General features: G+C 40.7%; 1 protein-coding gene across 4 annotated transcripts in view; it reads left to right on the plus strand.

Annotated features, from left to right (window-relative positions):
• The first annotated feature begins 2,212 nt into the window (after nt 1-2,212).
• Nucleotides 2,213-12,210, plus strand: part of LOC122807255 (interferon-stimulated gene 20 kDa protein-like) — a 457,143-nt gene continuing 447,145 nt past the window's right edge. The window contains exon 1 of one of the 4 annotated variants that reach the window (XM_044078354.1): nt 2,213-2,234. The gene's annotated coding sequence lies outside the window, so the exon portion shown is untranslated. Of the gene's footprint in view, nt 2,235-2,699; nt 3,050-12,210 lie in introns of those variants that run through there. The other 3 variants (XM_044078349.1, XM_044078350.1, XM_044078351.1) reach the window with 3 other exon arrangements.

Here is a 12,210-nt window from a genome sequence, read left to right on the forward strand (position 1 = left end):
TTCTTTGAGAAGGGTACTGAAGCAATGGATGAGGGAAAATCAGTACACACTGAATATCTAGACCTCACAAAGGCATTCAACACCATCCCACTCTCAGGTATCATAGATAAATTATCCCAGCTAAATATTAATTCCTATGTAACTAGTTTGATAGCAAATTGGCTCATAAATAAATCCCAAAATATTAGGATAGGCTGCTTTACTCTCTCTAAAAGACCTGTCACTAGAGATGTTCCCCACAGTTCAGTCCTTGGGCCACTCTTCTTTAGCAGGGTAGTCACTGAATATCATGCCCTTTCAATATGTACCTGTCCAAACATTTGACACAACTCAAATGCCCACAAGTCTTTCTTACTAAGAAAATCAAGGGCCTAAATCATAAAGGCTATACAGCCCATCTTAAAGTCTTGTGCCTCTTCTTGGTGTCATGCAGGCTACTGAGGGGCGATCTCTTCTTCTCATACAGACTCTCAACAGACATTATCCGGTCAGACCTATCACACATTTGCAAGTCCAATAGGGGCATAAACACTCCCTCAAGAGATCTAAATCTCTTTTGCAACAAAAATAAGACATGTTGGAGGGCTAGTTATGTATCACAGAAAATATCACTTCTTCAGAATGATCTTCCTCTACACATAAAGCAAAGTACTTTGGTTGCATTATCAAAACCCAGTGTGGACAAATCGATTGGTAACTGCTAATTCAAACCTGGTTAGCACCCTTGTCCCACATGAACAGGGGCAACATGTCAATGTTCTGCTCATTTCTGGATTATTTATACTGAAATATAAGGTTAGACATCTAAAGATCCTCACGGATCAGTAGCCTAGTAAGTACCTAAGAAAGTATGAATTTACTTTCTCCCACTGCTATCGTTCTGTCACTAGCTCACATCGGGGCCATGTGCTTAAATGACGCTTCCATGAAGAAACAGTGCCTGACTCCCACTGTCATTGTCACTTCACTTTTGCTGCCACCTCTGTTACCATTACTGTTGCTGTTGCAGAAGGACTAATTAATGATCTCCAAACCATGATAACTGATTCTCTCTCTCTCTCGCTCTAGATATATATATATATATATATATATATATATACATATGTAAACATATATGGTAATTGCATTATAACAGAAGTACAGTGAGATCTGTGCAGTTAGTGGACCCAGTCTGTAACTGCATTACAAAGCAGTTCCAGATGACAGTTGTGGAACACAGTTGAGCTATCTTTGCATTGCAATTGTCCAAAGTAAAGCACTACCAATTGCCAGCTCGACAGCTTTCTTATTTTGTGCACTGTATCCCCAGGATTCAATAATGCCTACACTAAGTGAACAAAGAGTGTACAGTGTTCTGAGTGAACAGACAACACAGACATAACTCATACCTTCTTCCTCCTAATTTTAGTTTTCTTACTGATATTCTTGCAGCTTTAAATATTGACAGGGATTCGTACAGGTTACCACAAAGTGTAGACTACATGTACACTTAGTGTAAGCTTTCTGACTGACTAGAAAGCACAAAAAAGGTGATAAGAATTTTCTTGAATACATATCGTGTACACTTAATGTAGGCTTTATTGAATCTGGCCCTATGTCTTTGAACCCCACTGATTACCACTACTAACATAATGTACTTTCCTTTTTTTAAAAGTTGGTGCAGCTCAGCTGTACTTTCCTACCACTTCACTGAGCTAGTACAGCTAAGGAACTCAATGAAGATAAGACTGGAATGGGTAACCAAGCAATGACCTTAAATAAACAGGATTTTAGATTGGCTGTGGTGTTTTTATATCTTGTGCTGCATACACCGTTTGAAATCATAGTCATTTTGATTAAACTGCAAATGGTGAATGGTTAAACTTTCCAGAGACGTTTCCCTTTTTTTTTTGTCTTAATCTTTTAAACTAATCTAACCAGTCTACACACCCTTACATCTTTTCTTCTGACAAAGAAGAAAAGTAGGTCAAATATGGCTTTGTTAAAGAAAACAACAACCGAACAACCGAAAACTGTGTGTTTTCTATCTGCACCAGCAATTGGATAAACTCTTATCTGCTTCTTTGAGTAAAACTATTCAAGCATTCTGACAGGTGTAGATAATGATTTCCTAATGACGTTGTTCATAGGTAGGGGGTAGCACAGAGGCATTTTTCACAGTAAACTGAGGTGTGGCTTTCTATTACAACTGCATGCGTAGAGACACACACAGAGCTGTGAGACAAGTCAGACAGGTAATATAAGCCTGCAGAATAATACAGAGAATTAAGCACATGATCCTGATGCATTCTGCTGCTCTGATTTAAAAAAAACAAAACAAAACAAAAGCAATGAAATGGATAAGTGCATAGACTTCTTAGCCCGATTACATATCAGAACTTCACAAGTCTAATGTCCTACTTGGTCTGAAAGTCTTAGAAAGGGGAACTTCCACTAACAAATACAATTTTTTTTTATTGTGATTTGATTTTTGCCCACCTCTGGAAAGAAATGCCATGCCAGTTAGGCAAGAAAGCATTTGTGAATGTATTAAGAATAAGTGAAAGAGGAAAGGCCCCCTTTTCAGCACCACTGACTGGATACAGTGGCTGTTTTAGGACTTGAACCTGAGAATCTTCTGACTTGCTGCTTTAAACTAGTTGCTCACAACTAAGTTTCCTTCAGATTGTAACTTAAATTCTCTCTCTCTCTCTCTTTTCACTTGTATATGACTACTGTGGTGACTTCCCTTAAAGCAATCAGCCCTGTTCTTCAGGCTGAGATACCTGATACATTATGACTCTGTTGCAGATGTCCTGCCCTATCTTACATACAGCATCCTGGAATTTAGGATGCTTTCATCCTAAAGTGTAGTATAATTATACTTTGTTAGTCGCTGCCTGTAGTTGTCCTCAGAAGCCTCTTTGTTCCCTCCACACACTGGCTGTCGGGTATTACAAAACACAGTAAGTTTCCTGCATTTTTGTTCCATCTAAGGTACAGCTGTATTTAAAAAAGAAGATTTTTCTACAATAGAGAGGATTTTGAAATACATGCAACAACTTTAAAGGCAAGTGTAATGGATCTTGATATCTGTTAAGCTTAATCATTAGGTTAAATAATAATGAAAGTAAGGGTGACCTGTTGACTCCACTGAAAAGTTTAAAGCATGTTTCATGTTTGCTACTGTGGAATACAGTATTACTTTGTGAAAGCCTGCAGCAAGCTTTATTACATTTTGTGTTACTGGTGGCTTCATTACTCCTTTTGAAATATATTTGTGATGTTATGAAACGTTCCAGATGCATACATGTTTTCCTGTTTGTTGTAATTTAAAGTGCATTTGAGTTAAAAATGCTTGAAGATACTACCACAATTTCTCAAAATATTTAAAATATTTCCATGGAGGTATGACTTTTTGCTTTATTTTTTTGTCAGGCATGTATTGTAATACTTCACTAGAAAAGGAAATGTGAGGGCAGAGGAATGTGGTAAAATATGAAAGTGAAGGAAAAGGACAGCTGTGCACATCCACAGGCAATGCTTACAACTATTGTTGCTCATCGCACCAGCATAATAAACATTTCCCTTAAGCAGCGGGCACTTTGCATTCTATGAGATAGTATTAGCAAAGGGAATGGATAAAGCACTGCAGTATACATTGTTAATCCAATGACGCAGTACTAGATGGTCCTAATGCCAGAGCTGTATTTTGATGTTGCTGCCGCAGGGTCATACTCAGCTTGGCATTCTTATCCAAACTACTCAGAGCTTGGAGCATTCTACAAGACTGCTCCGCTGTCCACAGCATTTTCCCTTCCTCATTATTGTTTTATTTATGAGGTTTTGTGTGTGTTTCTGTGTGTGTGTGTGTGTGTGTGTGTGTGTGTGTGTGTGTGTGTGTGTGTGTGTATATACACATACTTGTCTGTATACATTTGAGGGTGGGAATATTTATAAAGTTTGTTTTATTTGGAAATCTACACACAGTCCATCTTTGTTGAGATGTGCTTCATTCCTTCTGCTACATATTTTCTTTCATAATAGCTACATAAGTTGGAATTCATAAGTTTTGCATTATTGCATTGAACCTGTACATGTACACCATAATCAGTTATCAAGCAGATGACTTTGGGGTGGTCCACAACTCATTGTAATAGCCTGTTTTTATTCATTGTATAAGCTGATCCCAGATTCTTGAAAGCCTCCCTCTGTCTGTGTCCAGTCTTAGGCTGGTGTTTTGGTATTTCTAGAACCCATGCCTTATCAACGTAAGACTGCAAAACCAAGGAGATGATTTTTATGGACACTGTGGCCAATTCTGGTAATGTCTACATAGTTCAGTAATGGGCATGCCTTAGTTGAAGTTTGGGTGTCAAGCTGGCACCTCGGCACCGTAAAAATCTACTGCTAATCGTTAGTAGACCAGAGTTCCACTGTGGCGACCCCTAGCTGGGAAAAGCTGAAAGAAGAAGAAGAATGAACAGTCTCTAATCTCTGGATAGTATTAGTGCGCCATGAAGTATAATTAAAATGAGACCCACTTTTGGTCAGTTAACCCACCCGTCACAGGGTGAGAGACAACCAGGAGAGGTCATCATCCAAGCTGCCAACAGGAGTGGTTCAAACATTTTCCATTAAGCCCTAACTTCCCACAGGCATGCTACAAAAGAGCAATAGGAGGATATGCAATGAACTATTCATGATGATTGCCCCTCACTTCCACAAAGTACATTGCCAGCAAACAAACCACTTCCTTCCCCAAAACACAGGAAGTTGTTTCTCAGGTCTCCACCTCAGAAATTGCATTTCTGTATGTGGTTCATGTGTGCCCCAAACCGTCCCCTGCTACCTGTTGAAGCAAATGGGCAATATGCCTTTAGTACTTTCCCTCCCTGCCTGAATCCTCTAGTGTTGAGGCCAAAAATAAACCTGATCAGCTGAGTCACATAACAATGCAATACCTACTACGTTATCCTTTTTCATAATGGGTTGTGTGGTTAGCTCTGAGGTACATTTATGGTTACCCATCCATTCATCTTGGTTGTATGTAAAGGTGATTTGGGAGAAACTCTGTTAACATGAAGGGAGAGTCTGTTCCAGAGGAAAGGAATTCTTTGGGAAAGATTGGAGTAAGCTTCCTAAAAATTTTAGCAGCATTTATGCAAAAGGATAAACTGCTTCCTTTACAGGGAAAGATCATGCATGATGGTATCTTACATCATTCTCATCAGAGTAGGACCTGCAGTTTACTGTCATTTAAACATCATTCCTTCCTAAAGAGATGTGTTTGTAGATGTCTATAAAAATATATTTCTGAGACAATCATATCTGCATACATCACAGTGAAAAACAGTCTCAACTTACCTATTATACAAACTCTCCCTCCTCTGAAGACATGAATACTGAGGTAAAATCTGGAGTTTTATTGCTTTAATAGCCCCACTTTGCTCAGAAAGCTGTTAATTATTGGGTTCCACTATGGTTTTGATGACTAAAGGGCTAGTTCCTTGGACCGTATGCAAACCGTGTGCAGAATGTATAATTTCTGTGAGTGGGTATCAGTAATTATCCGGTTTTGTTGCACCCCCCCCAATGTCTAACAGGTATATTGAAACATCTATGTAGTACTCTTATTTGCATACTAAATAAAGGACCTCCTGCCTTCAGTTCCTTGCAAACTTTCCATGCTTCCTCCTATATTTCATTACCCTCTCATCTCTTGTTCTGTCTTATCCAACTATCTGTTAACTTTTGCATAACTGCCTCCACTTTTCATTCTCCAAAGCTTTTGCATATCATTTCCCCTCTCCCTTTCTTCATCTTTTTCTTCCACTTATCCTTGGGTGCTGTAGTCTCCCTCTGTATTCCCTCTGATTTCTATCCTGTCCTTTTCTCTTGCATGTTTTCTGTTGCTTTCCTAACATATTCATAATTTAATCCATCTTCTTTCTAACCCCACTTTCTGTAATCAACACTTGGAATGTTTTGCATTCCCCAACCAATTATCTTCATAATGTTTCCAATTACTTTTACTCCATTTATTGTTCTGGATCTGTAACATTCAGCCTAAGCCCCATTCACCTTCTTACTATGATTGTTGTACAGAGACTCCCCAACTCCAAATTTCTGATACTCTTTCCTGATCTACAAAATTTCTCCATTCAGATTATAAGTTTAGTGGTATACCCTTCCTCCACCCTCATTTTTTATCTAGCCCTTTATCTTCTTCTGATACATGTCTTTGAAATACGGCCTATCCTCCCTAATATTTCCTCTTCTGTAGCATAATATGGTCACATTACCTCATTTTGGCTGACTCATCAATGGCCTTCCTGCTCCATGGAGCCTATTAAAGAACCTAACCCTCAATGACACACCCCAGTTGAGTGCAGGGTCCATTGATGATGTCCAGTAGTTCTGAACACACTACTGTTGCATCTGGCTCTTCAGCTCTTTTTTCTTAATAAATAGTAGCTGCTTTTTCGGCATCACAGCAGGAAAAGAAAAGAAATCTTAGTCAGAGAAAGAGAGGATGAATGTAGGACATATGCTGCAGGATTGGTTGTCTCTGTACTCCTAAATTAGTGGAGACTGTGCTTCTGAGAGTCATAAGCACTACACAGTGCAGTAGTGTGGGTGTGGGTGTGTGTTAGGGTTGCCACCTTTTCAAATGGCCAAAGTGGGACATTTTTGGGACACACATCAGATTTTGCAGGCCAGCACATACCCACGGTCAGTACAAAGGATAAAACTTTACTTTTTTGCCTAAATGAAAGCTTATTCATGTAGCAGTTTAGTTGCTTACTCTGTTTCTTGTAACATTTAGGTATTTTACATACAGAAATAACTATTTTATGCAACTATTACATGAAATATGGGACATAATTATTTCCTACAATCTCAGGACATTTTTCATTTTAATATTGTTGGTCAGGACACAACTGCCCAAAAAGGGACTGTCCCTCGCAAAGTGGGACAGGTGGTAACCCTAGTGTGTGTATGCTAGAAGCCATCAGGAACTCCTAGCATACAACATTGCCTCACCTTGGTGTAGTGTGAGTTTTAAGTAACTGTGAAGGGAGATGTAAGGTGCTATACAGCAACAGTGTTGAGTATGTATACTGAAATACAGAACATGCCAGAATGGGCTTCTCATGGTTGATGACACAATTTGTGTAAACCCTATCTACCCTCAGCACCTCTTCCTGCATTCTGGCTTATACCCTTGCAAAGATTTTTGCATTACAGTCATTCAGGGAGATCATGTGATAGAGCACTTTTTTCTTCGGCTTCCCTTTTGCTTTTGATAATATTACTGCTGTCTTGGTAGCTGAACTTAGCAGCACCTCTTCACCACTCCTGCATGCTGCATTAAATATCAGACACACACACACACACACACACACACACACACACACACACACACACACACACACACACACACACACACACACACACACACACACACACACACACACACACACACACACACACACACACACACACACACACACACACTTAATCCTTCCTGACCTTATTTACTTTCAAAATGTTTTATCAGGCTTAAAATCTCTAATTTCTAAGTGGCTCTATTCTGATTTTTTAGTCCATATCACATTAGCTATACCCTTTTAATTTCCTGTTGGATGATACCCTCATTGATTATGATGTTTCACAGAAATTGAAGCACCCTCCACGGTTACCTGTTTACTTACTTCCTGTCTGACAGATTCCCTTTTAAGATCACCAAAATTCTCTCTTTTCTGTTTGTCTTCCTTTGTTCATAGGTTGGCACTAGGCTGTCAGCCCTAGGACCTATACAAGCCTAGCCATAACAATTCCCTGGCTATTTCTTCCCACACTATTTACTTCCCTGGACCCCTATCTAGTAGGGAGACTGAGGTAATCTCCGGGGTAAATTTCCTCTCCCATCCAATCATCAAGGTTCCTTTTGAAGAGGGCTAAAGAGGTGCTCTGCTTAACATGTCTGGGCAGTCTATTCCAGAGTCTGGGGAGTCTCTGTGTCAGGAACCTATCCCTCCAGCATGTTTTGTTCATTGTGATGGCAGGGGATGCCTGGAGCGTGTGTCCCTGAGGGATTGGGATTTCTTTAAGTGTAACATGTCCACCAGCTCTGGGTTTGACATGGCCTTGTATGTTAAACAGAGATCGCCTGTGCTTGTTGCTGAGATTGTGCTTTCTATCACCTTGTTGTTAGACTACTACCATGCTCTTCCTGTATGCATCATGTAGCTTTCTTCTTGCCAGTTTCTGTCCAACCCTTTTATTCTGCCATCTTCAAAATTTGAATTTCCACTTTGGCTGATACCCACCACTGTTCCAAGCCCTCACTATTCCTCTCCTTCCTGTTTTGTACAATTCTTGTTTATATTTTCATATTCTTCAACTTATTTTCTTTAGTTTTTTTCTTTTTTATCCATAATTCTACGCTCAACACAGTTTGAGCCCTCTTCACTTTCACCTTTCCCTGTCTTGCCTACCCTCCATTACTTTGTGACTTTCTCTCACCATTTCACTAGTCTAACCTACCTTCTGTCTTTAGTTCCACTTTCATAGATTCCACACCATCTACTCTCCTTGGGAGTTTGGTCTCCAACACATATCGTCACATGTGCAACATATGACCTGCATCTGTGTTGTATTCCCACCCTTTTTATATGTTTCCATCAAGTTTTTGTTCATCAAAAAGCAGTTCACCTATTCCTACAATGTTTCTTCTCTGAACAGAAGATGGTCTTTCATTTAAATAATTTATATTCCATACAAGTCTAGTCAGCCTTTCCTTCCTATTCCTTCAAATAGTTTCTTGTCTTTTACATTTCCAGGAGTACTCCAGTCACCAAAGTAGTCTGCCTGCAAGGGTGTGCCCAGTATATTAAAATCCTCTTATAATCACCATTGCTGTTGTTGCTATTGTTAAAATACTTAAATATTTTCAGATGATTTGTACTAGGTCCTTAAAAGGAAGCCTTTGGCAGTTCTTTCTCACACTCAGGTCACAGCCAACCACACCTTTCCCTTCCATTTCCTGCAGCTTTATCAGCATTAGCTATTGTCCTTAATCCCCTTAATTTTCTTTTTTCTTTTTTTTTTTTTAATTAATAAAGTGATCCTGCCTCCCTCCCAGTCTTGCATATAGAAAGACACATTCTTAATTTTCTGTTTCCTTTCTTTTTAGTTTATTTGCTTAAAGTACTATCACTTGCATTTGCTCATGTATGATCCTCTCCACATCTTTATTCCTGTTGAATAAATATCCAACTTTTATCTCTTTTTCTGGTGTCTCTTTGTACTCATACTTCCAGAACCCTTGAGTGATCTGCTGCTTCCCACCCTTGGCTATAATGAGGTGCTAATACCACCCTCATTTAGCCTCCAAACTCATGGGATGGTCATCATTCCTTGTCTGCTGTCCTCCTGTGCTTCTAGGTCACCATCTTGGCCAACCTTCGCCTAACTTTGCATTTTCAGTTCTCTGACTACTACCTGTTTATTCCATTCCCTTCACTGTTCTCCCTTCATAGCTTCATAGGTAGGTACTAGGCTATCGGCCCTGGGGCTTATATAAGCCTAGCCAAAAAAGTTCCCTGGCTTTTGCCACCCAAGTAAGTTATTTTCCTGCACCCCTGTCTAGCAGAGCCACAGAAGTGATCCCCAGGATGAATTTCCTATTTCCCATCCAATTGTCCAGACTTTTCTTAAAGAGGGCTAATGAGCTTTGCTTGACATGAATGGGTAGTCTGTTCCAGAGCATGGGAAGTCTCTGGGACAGGGATCTATCCCTCCAGCATGTTCTGTTTATTGTGGTGGCAAGGTTTAGGTCCCTGGTCTGTGTGACTCGGAGGGATTGGGGTTTCTTTAAGTGTAGCATGTCCAACAGATCTGGGTTTGACATGGCTTTGTATGTTAGGCAGAGTTCGCCTCTGAGTTGGTGATAAGCGATGGAGTAGAGCTGGAGTTTTTTGAGACATTTTGTATATGGCATCTGTTTGAGGCCGGTAATCCTCTTTGTGAGGTATTTCTGTGGCCTTTCTAGTTGTAGATGTCTTGCGAGGTGCATGTCAAATGGGAATTGTACTGTATAATGGGTCTGATGAGGTATGAGGAGAGAAGAACAATGACCTCTTTTTTCTGGAGGTGAACCCCTTTGTGATGAGGTGTGCCACATAGAAGGATTTCCTGACTACTATGGTGATGTGATTATCAAAGGAGACTACTGTCCACCTGTGTCCCAAGGTCTCTTATCACACTTTTGGTGTTTAGCAGGCTACCACCTATTTGGTAGTTCATGGGTATAGTGTTTTTTCCAAAGGGGATGACAGTGCACTTCTTGGCATTGAGCTTGAGGCCATGACTTTGACACTAAGCATCAGTCTCAGTGAGGCCCCTTTGTAGAATGTCCACATCATTAGGTCATTCTATTATGGCACCTAGTTTGTAGTTATCTGCAAACTTCATTAGCCAAAGACCTGGTGTATTAGCCTGGACTTCTGATAAGTAGATGCCAAACAGGAGAGGACCCAGGACTGAGCCCTGTGGTGCTCCACTTGTAACTGGACTGAAGTTGGATTTGGTGTCGGCTGCTTTCACTGTGTGGGTTTTGTCAGTGAGCCAGTTGGCCACCCATCTTGTGACATAGGGATTTATGCCCAGTCTAGTGAGTTTATCTATAATTCCAGAGTGGGGAATGGTGTTGAAAGCCTTGGCGAGGTCAGGATAGGTTGTCTGCACCACCTTACCCTCATCCACGGCTCTGGTGACTGCTTCAAAGAAGTCAATCAGGTTTGGGAGACATGACCTACCTTTTATAAACCCAAACTGAGTGGAGTCCAGAGTTTGGAGGTTACCTATGTCCTTGTTTATAAGATCCAAGATGATACATTCCATGACCTTGCAGACCAGGCTCTTCAGGCTAATGCGGCAGTAGTTCCTGGGGTCCGTGTTGGCTCCCTCTTTGTGGAGTGTGATAACCGTCGCTGTGCGACATTCAATAGGCACAAAGCCTGAAGTGAGTGTATGATTGAACATGGAACTTAGGTGGGGTGCCAGTTTATTTTGTAGTTCGTGCAGAATACAGCCTGGGATGCTGTCAGGACCCATGGATGTTGTGTTTTTGGCTTTGGAGAGTGCAGTCTTTACTTGTACAGCCATGATTACAGGGGCTTTGCATTCTTCCAGTACAGTGATGGGCCCTTTGGGGGGGTTGGGTGGTGAAGTTTGCAATGAACCTATCTGCCAGGATGTTTGCAATATCAGTTGGTTCTGTATATCTAGTGCCATTGTGCTGTACCTCAGAGCAGATCTGAGTGTCACCATTGAGATTCTTGACATAGCTGTAGAATGTTTTGTGGTTGTCTTTAGAATCGGTGGCGATTTTATTTTTGTAACTAGCTTTGGAGGATTTTATGAGGGATCTCAGCTTCTTACTGAGGCTGACCAGGGAGGTCTTGCAATCAGGGGATTTTACTCTTTTTTGCAGCAGCTTCTTCCTTCTGTTGTAGAGTTTGTTTATGGCAGAGGACCACCAGATTGGCTTCCTTTTTTTTGGAGGATAGTGTCTTGGTTTTGTTGGGGATGGCATGATCCATGCACTTGTGTATGTGCTTATACAGTGCATTTGTATATGATTCAGCAGTTGTACCTCTATTTTCCATCTGTATGGGTGTCATGAAGCTTTCCACTTCTGTTTTAAGAAGCATGAAGTTGGCTTTGGAGAACTTTTTTACGGTGGTTTCTTTAATGGGGGGTGGGGTATTGATGTCTAGGGTGATTAGCTTGTGGTCGGATCTGTCCAGCGAGGAGTTGACCTATGGCATGGAACATAGGTTGCCCATACTGGTAATGACCAGTTCCAGGATATTGCTGCCCCTGGTGGGGGTATGGACAAGCTGATCCATGGTTTTTGAATTTATGAATTCCAGGAAACATTAAGCAAACGAGTTAGTACATGAGTAGTTTTCCCAGTTGATGGTGGGGTAGTTGAAATCACCCATTATTTGGGTATTGGGCTGTACCTTAATATTACCCAGTGTATCAAGAAACGTGGAGTGGGAATCCTGGGGCATGACAGGGGATATGTAACAAGATACAACCTGGATTTGAGTCTTGCTCAGTGTTAGTTGCACTTGGATAATTTTGGATGCATTATGTTGAGCAACTAGCCTAGAGGTGTGGATATCTTTAATAAATATGGGCATGCCTCCTCTT

This window comes from Protopterus annectens, chromosome 7.part0, assembly GCF_019279795.1.
Source record: "Protopterus annectens isolate FY-2018-M chromosome 7.part0, PAN1.0, whole genome shotgun sequence".
NCBI classification, from domain to species: Eukaryota; Metazoa; Chordata; order Ceratodontiformes; family Protopteridae; genus Protopterus; species Protopterus annectens.